We start from the raw sequence: 13,895 nt of genomic DNA on the forward strand, positions 1-13,895 counted from the left end.
TCGGTCCTGGGGCCGGTTTTGTTCAATATCTTCATAAATGATCTGGAGGATGGTGTGGATTGCACTCTCAGCAAATTTGCGGATGATACTAAACTGGGAGGAGTGGTAGATACACTGGAGGGGAGGGATAGGATACAGAAGGACCTAGACAAATTGGAGGATTGGGCCAAAAGAAATCTGATGAGGTTCAATAAGGATAAGTGCAGGGTCCTGCACTTAGGACGGAAGAACCCAATGCACAGCTACAGACTAGGGACCGAATGGCTAGGCAGCAGTTCTGCGGAAAAGGACCTGGGGTGACAGTGGACGAGAAGCTGGATATGAGTCAGCAGTGTGCCCTTGTTGCCAAGAAGGCCAATGGCATTTTGGGATGTATAAGTAGGGGCATAGCGAGCAGATCGAGGGACGTGATCGTTCCCCTCTATTCGACATTGGTGAGGCCTCATCTGGAGTACTGTGTCCAGTTTTGGGCCCCACACTTCAAGAAGGATGTGGATAAATTGGAGAGAGTCCAGCGAAGGGCAACAAAAATGATTAGGGGTCTGGAACACATGAGTTATGAGGAGAGGCTGAGGGAGCTGGGATTGTTTAGCCTGCAGAAGAGAAGAATGAGGGGGGATTTGATAGCTGTTTTCAACTACCTGAAAGGGGGTTCCAAAGAGGATGGCTCTAGACTGTTCTCAATGGTATCAGATGACAGAACGAGGAGTAATGGTCTCAAGCTGCAGTGGGGGAGGTTTAGATTGGATATTAGGAAAAACTTTTTCACTATGAGGGTGGTGAAACACTGGAATGCGTTACCTAGGGAGGTGGTAGAATCTCCTTCCTTAGAGGTTTTTAAGGTCAGGCTTGACAAAGCCCTGGCTGGGATGATTTAACTGGGAATTGGTCCTGCTTTGAGCAGGGGGTTGGACTAGATGACCTTCTGGGGTCCCTTCCAACCCTTATATTCTATGATTCTATGATTCTACTGCTACTTTGAAGTCAGTTTGACCCTAAAGCCTAAATGCTTCCATTTACTCAATGGGGAAAATAACAGACACCTCACAAGGGGTATTGTGAGTCTATGTTACTTTGGGCCAGATTCTGATACTCGATGAAAATAAGTGTATCACCTTATTACACAAATGGTTACCCTGAAGTAAAATAGTTTTTTTTAAAAGATATTGACATCTATCTAAATGACTGTGTGCGCTATGTGCTTACAGGCAGTTCTTCACATGAAGACTTACTAAAATGGGCTAATACATTATCCCTGAGGAGTGGCTTAATACAATGCATATCGCACTTAGAATATAGAATATATTCTTGACCTAGTGGCTTTCACCATGCCATGATCTACCTTGGAAGAGTTATGCATTATTTCTCAGCAATTAAAGTAAATTGTATCATGCGTCTGTCCACTGTTGTCTCTCAGTTCATGTCTGTTATATACGTAGCACACTGAGAGACAGTGGCATTTATGTTTTTTATGTAGTGCAAATGTTTAAATAACAGACCTCTGAAGAATTGAATTTTCTTACAAAATATATTTTAGCCAAACTATCTCAGATTAATTTTTAGTTACCTTACATATACACAACATAACCTGGAGTTTCCTAGCATACAGGTCCTAATTCTGTAATCCTTACTCATTAAAATTCCACTGATTGCTATGGGACCAAATTCTATTCTTAGTTACACCATTGCAACCCATTACATTCAGTGAGGTTGCACAGCTCTAACCCAAAATTGGACCAGTAGTCATGGACATTTATGATCACTTATAAAAGGAGGCCTGAGGTCTACATGCACAAATAACTGCACACTCATGGCAGTTACACAACAAATTAGGTGACTGCATGAGAAATGGCTAGATAGCCATGTATACATACAATTACCTGATTTGCACTTTCAACCCTGGTAACTGAATGTACATATATAGGTAGGTACACAGTAGGCTGCACAAATGTACACCTGCCCTTGGCTACCCCCTTTAAAAAGTGATCATTAATTTTAAATTGCATGTAATTGCAATGAATCAAATTACACCCTGTGAAACTTCAGTGACATAGCATAGAAATGCAAGTCAGTACATGAGTTTGGCCCAGTGACATTGATCATGGCGGTTAAATTCTCTGTGTCAGGATGGCTTTATGAAAATGCACTATGTGGTCTTTGAGCTATCTGGTTTTTGTCTGAAAAGATTTCAGGCTCTCCCTACTGGCAGAACTTAAAAGGTCAACGACACTGCTAATATTGTCTTACACATCAAGCAAGTGCTTATAATCCCTTTTGGTACCATGAATACCAGTAGTTTGACTAACTGTAGTCTTTCTTTTACTGAGTTATGAACATTTTGACTATCAGTTGCTGCAAATGCAGTATCAGCTCCTACTTACATTTAAAAACCAAAACTTTTTGTGAAATTTAATGCAAGTGAAAATATTCTGATTATATCATATCATTTATTTACCTTACAGACAATGGTAAGAATGAATATTTCTGCCTCCTTCAGAAACATGCAGGTTTTACAGGAACCCACTGTGCAGCAGGGGCTTCGCAAAGTCCACTACCAATCCATTTTATGGTATGGATCCACAATGATTAAGAGACACAGGATTAGTGAGTTTTTAAACTGTCATCGCTCTGGATTAAATGAGTGGGCTAGTACAAACTGTCTGATAGAGCTGGTTAATTTTTTTCACAACTAGAGGGTGGGGATTTTGATCAAACATTGCCCTTTAAAAAAAAAAAAGATTTTTTTTGCAGAAATCATCATGAACAAAATGTTCTGTTTTTCATGAAATTTCAGCTATATTTTATGCAGAAATTTTTACAGAAATGTTATCAAAATTGTTTTTGAAATAGTTATTCAAATTTTTCTGTTTACTAGAAATGTTTTCTTAGTGAAAACAGAGGGCCTGGGGAAAGAAAAACAGGGACTGGGGTGAATAAAAAAAAAAGTCAAAATGATTTTGATTAAGATTTTGGTTAAAAAAAGAAATGGTCAGGGAAAACTTTGCGAAACATTGTGACAATTGATACATTTCAAACTGTGAAATAAAAATAACTTCCAAAATTTCTTGAAATGGTTTTCCCTTGATTTTTTTTTTTCCCAGACCAGCTTTTTAGGCTGTCTGCAGAGTGTGATTAGCTGCCTTGCTCTCTTTTAGCAGCTGTAGTACCTTCCCTCCCCAAACCTGACTTTCCGTAAGGGATTACAACAGGCTTGTTAGTACTTTAGTTTGTTCTCTGTGATTTAGGTTTATGTAGGAATCTTGTGAACCTTCTGTGTTAAGAACTGAGAGCTGTTTTGTACCTTTTCACCCTGATCTACCATTTCTTTAGCCGTGGCTCCTCTTAATGTCTGTAGTCCCAATTTGAGGATCCTTACTGAAGTTGAAATAAAAGTGGCTACTTGGATTGTGACAGAGTGCTCAATGTAAGAGTGGCAGAATCAGGTCCTGTATGAATATGTGATTGTTTTGTCCATTTTACAGCATTGTAATTTATCATACTTGCATCAGAGTCCAGGGGTTGGAAGGTACATCCTGGCAGAGGTGGTAATTGGCAAGTTCTCCTCTTCTTAAATCTAAATCTAATGCTTGGGGAAAGGGCCCCCGTATACTGAATGTGCAAGACAAACAGGGATGAAATCCTTTTGGGAAGGTGGCCTGAGTCTTGCCCCATGGAAAAAGGCAGTTGGGCGTTTGGGACCACATTGACTTTTTTTTTTTTTAATTCTACACCTAAAACTTAGGTGTAGCCACATTGCACAGTGGCATGAAGAATGAAAAAAGAATGTTACTGATATAATGTAATAAAAGGAATCCAATCAATTCTGTTTAGAAGTATGACTGTCACTGTTGTGTATAACTACAAGCAGAGATTCGTGAGATTTTCAATTGCTTTTAACAAATGGAATGATGTGTAACTTGAAATCTTTAAATCATGATGAGAGGACTGCAGCCACTCAGCCAGAGGTTAGGGGTCTATTACAGGAATAGGTGGGTGAGGTTCTGTGGCCTGCAATGTGCAGGAGGTCAGACTAGATGATCATGATGGTCCCTTCTGGCCTTAAAGTCTATGAGTTTGAGTCTATCTTGTACTTCTTTTCCCAGCTAATTAAGGCCTCATGCTTTTCTTCAGAAAAGTCAAAGTTGACTGAGATATTTCTATTGAAAATCTCCTAGACTATTGAGGTACAGCACTGAATTGTCCAGGGGACTTCACACTACCTTCATTTGTCTGGACACAATTTCTCATGTGTCATGTGAGCACATATATAGTCAACACATAGTCAGCAGCACAGGCACTTACTCTGGAAAAAAAATGGCAGCCCCATCCCCTCAATCAGCTCCTCCCCCTGCCCCAGCACATCCCATCCGCCAGCAGCCCCAGCAGTCCGCACCTCTCTCTCCCCTCCAGTGTCTCCAGCGTGCTGGTGATCAACTGTTGAGGTGCTGGGGGGAGAGGGGAGGAGCAAGGGTGAGGTGAACTCAGGGGTGGGGGCAGAACAGGGCAGGAAGAGGCAGGGCGGGGGGTGGGGCCTTGGAGGAAGAGTGGGGAGTGGGGCAGGGCCTGGGGGAAAACCTCCTGGCACATTAGAACGTCAGCGCCTCTGGTCACCAGTGCTTGGAAAGTGCATATGGAAGTGTTCACACCCACATAGAGAGGCAAAGTTTTTGATAATGGGAAACACAGAGGTGATCAACCTCTGTCTGTTTAAGTAAAGGTCAGAATTTGGTGGCCACAAATATGAGGATTGTTGTACTTGAGGTGAAGACTTTGAGACATCTTATGATGTATGTGTGCTGAAGACAGCCTATGAATTACGCTGAACTGTTTTACTATGAACATATGAGGCTTGAGGCAAAGCCCATTAAAATCACTGGAAAGACTCCACTGGGCTTTTGTTCAAGCTCTTAAACTATAGAAAAGTCTGCAGGAGCTCAGGACTGTTACAAATTCACATTGACTCATCATCCTACGATCACAGCATTGTTTTGTTGGTAAGGGTATATCCCACAAAACAATTCCTGTGAAGAAACAAAGGCCTGTTTTATGATCATCCTACTCCCCATGTATTATTATTACTAACCAAGTATATCTTTTACATGAACAATGCCTCTATGAAAGATTGCTTTTCACACCTTGAAAAGCACTTGCCAAGTAGCAGGTGCATTGAATAGATGATGTAGGTATTCTTTGATCAAGGAATTAAGCTCCATTTCTTTAAACTGACAAAAACTTAAAAATTAGCAACTTCACATAATGTTACATTCATGTTGTCTTCGACAGTAGCTGCTTCCTCACTCTCTTGGTATGGAACAAGGTGTGGCCAACAAATTGGGAGAGAAAGATTAAAAGGCTACAGTCTCCCCATAGATACACACAAACGTTCCATAGACTTCAGTAGGAGCTATACGTGCTCATCCAAAAGCAGAATTTGACCAATAGATAAGAAAATTACACTCTAAAGCAAAGAAGATGAGGTTGCATGTTAAGACTGAGTTCTGCTTTAAGTCATAGCCACTTGTGCCTCAATGTCTGCAACTTCACGACATCTAGAAGAGGGGTAGGGAATAATGGAGGGCAATTCTGAAATCCTATATGATGCAAAAGGGGAAAACTCATCTTTTGTTTATCATAAGAGATTACTATAAAGACACTGATCCCCTTTCTGCCCTAGGAAGGATCTTTTCCTGTTTTCTGGGTCAGAGAGCCACCTAACAAATACATTTTCCAGGACAATGAAGGAAGCAGTACGCTTTTCTTCCTTGACCAGTTTAGTCTCTTTCATTCATCTCCTAGTTCCTAGGCAATCTCCAAGTTTACATGCGTTACTAAGTTCCAAGGTTTTGTTTAGGTTTGGGTTTTGTTTTTTTTTTTGGTGCCTCCTGGAACCTTAAATGTATTAAAAAGGGATAGTGATAGTAGATATTTGGTTTTAGCACTGTGTGGTATGTAAATAAGATACAAATTGTACAATATAACAACATTACATTACAACCATTGCAAACACACCATTTTCACACTAATAGTTATGTCTGGCATTTTATTTCTCAACATTTTATCTGTCCATTTCAATTAAAGAATGAATCATAGCAGAGTACTGAGAGCAAAGTGGCATGGGTTCTATTGCCATCTCTGCCACAAATTGGCTTGGGCAAGTCACAAGTCTTCTTGTGCCTCAGTGTCCCCATCTGTAAAGTGGGGATAATGCTTACCCTTTTGTAAAGATGTTGTTGTTGTAACAAAGTCGCTGGCAAAGAAAATGCAAATGTTAAAATGATGTCCAAGTAAAATGCTTTGGGGATAAAACAGATCAGCATATAGCTACTGAAAATAAAATGTGGATAAGAACTCTCCATTCTACAGGTTTAATAACTTTGCTCTGTACATCACTAGGGAGTGCGAGAGAGAGAAACTGAAAAATCCATTACAAGCGCCAAACATTATCATCACCATAAAAAAAGATATCACATTAAAGCCCTTATGACACAGAAATTGTTTAATGATCTTCATAAAACAGAGCATTCTGCGCCCCTCTCCCCCCCAAACACAAATCCTGATTAAACAGAGCTAAAAACTTGCCTTCTGTGGCAGTGAAAGCCTATTTTATTTTTGAAGTTAATCCAGATATGAGCTGAAGTGATAAAGGCATACATCCCTCTAACTATAGACACAAAGGCTCAGGATGGACAGCAATTTTGACATTTCTAGTTAGAAATCTTGCCATCAAATACACTTACTGTTCACACAGTAACTGAGCTCTTGGCTGCCTGCACTCATGGCCATGTGTTGGGATGACATTTTGCCTGCTCACTAGGAAACGTAGTTGCCCCACTCAAGCATATGTGCCAAGAAGAATGGATTTTGATGGCAAGCACGAATAAATACCACCTTTTCTGCAGGGAGTTGCTCCTTCATTGTATTGATGCTTAATTGACACCATTTGCTTCTTACACTCAATCACACATCCTGAGTTGTGCCAAAATAGAATGCTTAAATGGAAGGGGGGGGGGCATGGAGAAATGGGACTGACAGGAAACCACATTACAGGCAGCATCACATTCTTTCTTTTTCTGGTGTTAGCTCTGTTGAGAGCAGCTCATTCACAGAGTGTCAGCACAAGGCTTATGCGCCATTTAAGTCCCATTTCAGCCCTATTTTGTAAGACTTACGTGGTGTATGTAGGATTTGGTCTGGCCCTGGCTCTCTGACAAATAGCAAAAAAAAAAAAAAAAAAAAAAAGCAATGATGTACGTCGTCTTTCACACGGTGCAAAGATAAAATGACTTTGTACAGTACATATTGGTTTCAAAAGGGAAACAATGCTGATTGCACAGGCAGTGGAGAAGAAACAAAAGAGCAAAGAGACATATTCAAGGTATCAGCAGATTTCTATGGAAAGAATAGGTTGCAGCCATCAGTCCTGGTCTTGCCAATCCATAGAATCTTAATAACTAATGCCGGAAAGCATGTGGGATTCTGAGTTAGGTCAGTTAGCTGCAGGGTTGTTGTCAGCATGGATGAGTTAACCATTGTGGAAGCCTGCCAAGCCATAATTCCATTTTCATTTTGAACCAAGGTTTGGACCAATTTGGAAAAAAAAAAAAAAGAGAGACTGAATTCTCTCTCACCTGCCTGCCTGCCTGCATCAAAACTCCAAGGCATTGCCTGCTTTTTGATTCAACGGCTCCCCCGGCGCGGGCATGTACTTGAGCAAATAGGAAATATAATGAGAAACATGCCTCCTCATCGTATTTCCAGTTGGAAATAACACAGGAAAAAAAAGCTTTATCACATTATTCCCAAACGGAAATACTCTAAGAAGAATGTTTCTCACAACATTTCCTGTTTGCTTAAATAGTCAGATGCAAGGCAACACTTTCCCCCTACTGCTGGATCAGAAAAACACTTAACCAGCACTTGGTACTGTGGGCATTATATTTGGTGCCCTCCCTCCAGTTTGTCTGTCCTCAACAACATTTTAGCTCAGCAGGTGATATTGTCAATGACAAATGAACAAAATTAACTTTCCTCAAAGCCAACCTGCCTTTCCCAGCTACAATTAAGATGCCAGTCTTAAAGAAATGGAGGATAATTAATCCTCTTCTGAATTTCAAGTCAACAATCTTAAGCTGTCTGTGTATTAAGTGATAGGTTTCTGAGGTGTATACAATATGTTTATTTGAGACTGAAGCCAACATTACACACAGCTGGGAAGCATACACCATAGAATGTGTATTTTTTTTCTTAACACATGCCTGTGGATTTAACTGGCTAAGCAAAATGCAACAAAAATTGGTGTAACTACTTTGACGTCAAACAAGTTACCTGGGCATAAAAGTGGAGTCACACACTAGAGAATCACTCCCTTAATATTTTGTTATTTTAGCAAAGATTTTCATTCTGTCGAAAATAATTAATACACACAGTTTTTTAAAAGTTTGAATTTTAACAATTGCACATTTATTTAATTTCCTTTCCACTGGGCCAGCACAGCTACGAAGTCTACAAAATGTATAGGATTCTCAGCTTATGTTTCCAGCTCTTTCCTATTAAACTGTCTGCTGATCATTACTGGGTAGGCTGAATGCTGTAGGTGTTTTTATGTGAACAATATATGGGCAGGTTTCTCTATTTTGCAAAGGCTGCTTTGCACCGTATGTACCACAAAATGTGTCAGTTGCCCTTCTACTCAGGAATCTCCTCCCTGAAATAAATGTGGCTCTGTCACTTTCTGTCCCGTTGTAATACCACCACCACTGGCAAGAGGAAGGAGATTGAGTGTCATGTCAGGGGGTCGGTCATTGGCAGGGCAGAGAGGGGAGAGGATGTGATGGAGCAGGTCTCCACTATGTCCGATCTTTCACTGACAGATGGAGGTGGGCACAGGAATTTAAATTTGACCACTTTTAGAGGGGCATGTTAAACACATGATTTTATGAGGAAACACAGCACACCCTCGCTATAATGAACCCCTGGTGATCCAAGCCATTCGGCTGTGATAGCCAGAGTTTCATTATAGCAAAAAAAGGGAGAGTGCAGAGCTCCTCTGGCCGTGTGGGGAGAGCAGAGTTCCTTTGGCGGGAGGTGACACCTCTGCCAGCCATGGTGGCCCCAGGGCTGGAGGAGCTCTGCTCTGTGACCCTGTCAATTATTGGGGAAGGCCGGTGCCCCTCCTCGCCCTCTCTTGTGCACGCCCCTGCTGACATAAGGTCTTTGAAGACTTGTGCCAGTAGTGTAAGTTAGTGTTGCTTAGGGACAACCCTAACTTGTGCCAGGGCCAGGTGGCTCTGAATCAGGCTGTTCCTGAGCCCCTGCATGGTGCAGACATATTGGAAAGTCGGGGCCTAAGGATTTTAAGCTTGCAATGCATCTTTTAATGATCTTTCCATTTGCCAATATTGTGTCCACTTCTGAATGCTGCTGTGCCAGACTGCCAAAATCTTTCACCTTTCAAGCTATTATAAACTGACCAAAGCAATGCTTCACACATATAAAGCTAAACATCCCAATGTCAGAAGTTAGCAAGTCTATATAAACCAAAAGTTCTTACAGTGCAGCCATCTTTCATTGTAGCCTGTACTGTCATATATATATATTCAACTGGACTTTTTAAGCAGTCTCAGCAGTGCCACCAGCAAGGTGTCCAATCCCACTGAATGGATCTTCTCATACAAACATGTTTTTAAACTGCTTAGATTTTGAAAAATATTATTAGAAGAAGCGAAATAAATGTTAATATTTTACAATCTGATATGTAACCATAAACAAGTATAGTACAGTAAACTGCCCCAGTGTTACCATCTGAATGGAAATTATGGCAGGAGCACTTAGGAGAGGAGAGTGTTTTATCTGCATGCACAGAGAGGAAGAGTTCACATAATGGTTTGTAAGCCGTATCAAATTTATTCTGTGAGGTAGATAAAGGTCTTTTAAAGGTCTTACTCCACTTGTGGAATGAATTTCTTATCATAGAATCATAGAATCATAGAATATCAGGGTTGGAAGGGACCCCAGAAGGTCATCTAGTCCAACCCCCCACTCGAAGCAGGACCAATTCCCAGTTAAATCATCCCAGCCAGGGCTTTGTCAAGCCTGACCTTAAAAACCTCTAAGGAAGGAGATTCTACCACCTCCCTAGGTAACGCATTCCAGTGTTTCACCACCCTCCTAGTGAAAAAGTTTTTCCTAATATCCAATCTAAACCTCCCCCACTGCAACTTGAGACCATTACTCCTCGTTCTGTCATCTGCTACCATTGAGAACAGTCTAGAGCCATCCTCTTTGGAACCCCCTTTCAGATAGTTGAAAGCAGCTATCAAATCCCCCCTCATTCTTCTCTTCTGCAGGCTAAACAATCCCAGCTCCCTCAGCCTCTCCTCATAAGTCATGTGTTCCAGACCCCTAATCATTTTTGTTGCCCTTCGCTGGACTCTCTCCAATTTATCCACATCCTTCTTGTAGTGTGGGGCCCAAAACTGGACACAGTACTCCAGATGAGGCCTCACCAATGTCGAATAGAGGGGAACGATCACGTCCCTCGATCTGCTCGCTATGCCCCTACTTATACATCCCAAAATGCCATTGGCCTTCTTGGCAACAAGGGCACACTGCTGACTCATATCCAGCTTCTCGTCCACTGTCACCTCTAGGTCCTTTTCCGCAGAACTGCTGCCTAGCCATTCAGTCCCTAGTCTGTAGCTGTGCATTGGGTTCTTCTGTCCTAAGTGCAGGACCCTGCACTTATCCTTATTGAACCTCATCAGATTTCTTTTGGCCCAATCCTCCAATTTGTCTAGGTCCTTCTGTATCCTATCCCTCCCCTCCAGCGTATCTACCACTCCTCCCAGTTTAGTATCATCCGCAAATTTGCTGAGAGTGCAATCCACACCATCCTCCAGATCATTTATGAAGATATTGAACAAAACCGGCCCCAGGACCGACCCTTGGGGCACTCCACTTGATACCGGCTGCCAACTAGACATGGAGACATTGATCACTACCCGTTGAGCCCGACAATCTAGCCAGCTTTCTACCCACCTTAAAGTGCATGTATAAATTCTGCGTGGAACACTTTTTTTTCCTGGGATGTGGTTTGTTTTCTGAGAGAAGCTAATGAGTTCCACTCCTGCAAAACAGAAAATCTGCTAATTAAAACACAATCACACCCTGAATGGGTAGTAATATGGGAAATATAAAAGTGTACACTGTGCTGAAAGATCATGAAAGACAGTTCACTCCAGTAAGGCTATTCTTACAGAATCACGAATAAACACTAATAAAATAATAACCAAAGAATAATGGCCTATATTTAGGGGAAAGTAGCTGTCACATTGAGACGCAAACTTGAACTAAATATGAAAAATATTTCCAAGAAGCATTTAAAAAAATAAAAGCTGCTCCATGTTTGATCACTGTCAGATTCAACGGCAGAATAGGTAAGTATTTTAAAAAATATTTCATATAACAAGCCTACTGAAGATAATACTACATCTAAGTGGGTTGGTACTTTGGTATCACTATTACATATATCAGTCCCACTTCGCTCTCAAATAGTAAAGGCCACAGTTAAATTTTTCCATGACAAAGTAAAACATTTAACAAGGATTAAACTTCCCCAAGGACAGCACAGGATTTTAAAGTGTTAGTGATTCAGTAAGTAGTACTTCTCCCTCAAAGGGCCCCATCCAAAGCCAAATGAAGCCGATGCGAGTATTTCCATTGATGTCGGTGGGCTTTGGATCAGGCCCATAGTGATTATTGAACCAATGCTACAGGAAGACGTTATGGAGCACTCTGGTGGTGGTGGTACATTCTTTTGGATGATATGTACAACCAGTCTTGATCACCTGTAGTCATTAAGTAGCCCATTATATTTTTCACAAGATTAAGGAGCCAAACAAATTCTGTTCTCAGTTACTGTTCAGCTGAGTCACACTTATTTTCTGTCTGTGTAAATTATCCATGTTTAACTATAAACAGTATTCTTCACTTCCCTCCGAAAACTGGGTAGCATTGTTCTGCACTCCTAAAGAGTGCCACATTCTAACCTAGAGGCATCTGTATTTTAGTGATGAGTAAAATAATTGTTGTATATATAATTTGCAGCATCTGTGAACTGGGATCCTTTGTGGGGAAAGGCATCATGTAAATAGATTAGTATTAATGTGTTATGTATTTTTAATAAAATTGCCTCACATTGGTATAAATACCAACTTATGCCAGTGAAAAGTGACACGCGCTGTGTTAACTGACTTAAACGTGGGACACTTATTTTAATATCCTTTTTCATTAGTTTCCAGGTGACTGATTATCTTCCTAAAAAGAAAAGGAGTACTTGAGCATCCGATGAAGTGAGCTGTAGCTCACGAAAGCTTATGCTCAAATAAATTTGTTAGCCTCTAAGGTGCCACAAGTACTCCTTTTTTTTTTTGCGAATACAGACTAACACGACTGCTACTCTGAAACCTGATTATCTTCCTGACATTCAACAGGCTTCTTCTCACATATCAAACCACAGGTTTCTGTAGCACCATCCCACCGAGCTGAGACACCACAAGAGGGTGACCTTGCTGTCAATTCTGTGTAATGAGGGAAACTTGCAGCTCAGTGATCAGATCCTTCACATGCAGAATGGCATAGGGATCTCTCTCCAATCTTATTTAACGTCTACATGCAGTGACTAGAATTAGTTTGACAACATGGACACAAATGCCAACAACATGCTGCTGACACACAGTTCTGCCTGGCTTTCACACCATACGAGTACACCACTGTCATCTAGACCAGTGCTTGGCCAAGATCAGATCATGGATGAAGAAGAACTGATTGAAGTTAAACCCTAGTGAGACTGACCTTATGTTGGTAGGCAGAGTAAACCACTCTGAAGAGCTTATAATCCTGTTACAGTCTCCTCTGATTGAAGATACATGCTCTGAAGTTATCAATTCAGTCCTAAATTTAGGAATGCTCCTGGATTGTCATTGACACTGAGCAGTCAGTAGTGCCTCCAGCTAGCTAGCTGACTGAGCAATGACATGGCCGTGGCAACTCACACCTTCCTCACCTTCCACCTGGACTACAATTCTGCAATCTAGCTGGCATGAAAGCTCCAGTGTTCAGGAAATTACAGCTAGTAGAGAATGCAGCACCAGAGTTCTTCACCAACATGAGTGCGTTGGTCCTGCCCTCCATATGCTATGCCGGCTATCCATAGAACACTGCATCACAGCAAGATTTCAGGCTTTATCTTCAAGGCACTAAAGGGCCCAGGAAATCTAAAAGATCACCTAAAACATCAGGACCTGACCACTTTCCATTACTCTACTCCTCAGGTACAATGGACTTGTCCACTACAAGAGTAAAACTCATTTATGCAGCAGACAGGGCACAGGTAAAGGCACAGAGCACATCACGTGGAAAAAAAAACAAAGCCAAAAATAAAAAATGTCCCTGGCATCATATGCACATTTCCTCTGAGAAAAACAGTGCAGAAGAAACCTCATGTGGCAGCTGTCAGTAATGTTGCTTTATGCATAGCTTTATGCAGATGTCACAGTGATCTAAACAGAATGGAATAAGCCCATTTAAACTAGCCCATGCTCAGTATTAGGAACAATGAAAGCCATATGACTTTGGGCTCAGGGGTTTCCCAAATGAGTCCTAGAGTTTAAAGCCAGAAGGAACCACCAAATCATCTGACCCAGTATATCACTGGGCACCTTCACCACCCAGAACCTTCACACCAACCAAAATATTACAGCCCACAGGAGACTGGGCTATTATGTGCCACAGCTAGGGAATAGGAGGGATCAAGGTTCACCAGTGCCCGAGGTCTCTGCAATGGCGGGGAACTGAATAAGTGAAATATACCCAGATACTCCTGGCAAGCGACCTGT

At 41.4% G+C, this 13,895-nt stretch overlaps 1 long non-coding RNA gene across 1 annotated transcript in view; it reads right to left on the bottom strand.

Moving 5' to 3' along the window:
- LOC125630344 (uncharacterized) overlaps positions 1-13,895 on the bottom strand; it is a 63,101-nt gene that overhangs the window by 15,686 nt on the left and 33,520 nt on the right. The window contains exon 3 of the long non-coding RNA XR_007354641.2: positions 11,038-11,125. This is a non-coding gene — a long non-coding RNA (uncharacterized LOC125630344). The remainder of the gene's footprint in view (positions 1-11,037; positions 11,126-13,895) is intronic.

The sequence above is a fragment of the Caretta caretta genome, chromosome 1, assembly GCF_965140235.1.
Source record: "Caretta caretta isolate rCarCar2 chromosome 1, rCarCar1.hap1, whole genome shotgun sequence".
Lineage (NCBI taxonomy): Eukaryota > Metazoa > Chordata > Testudines > Cheloniidae > Caretta > Caretta caretta.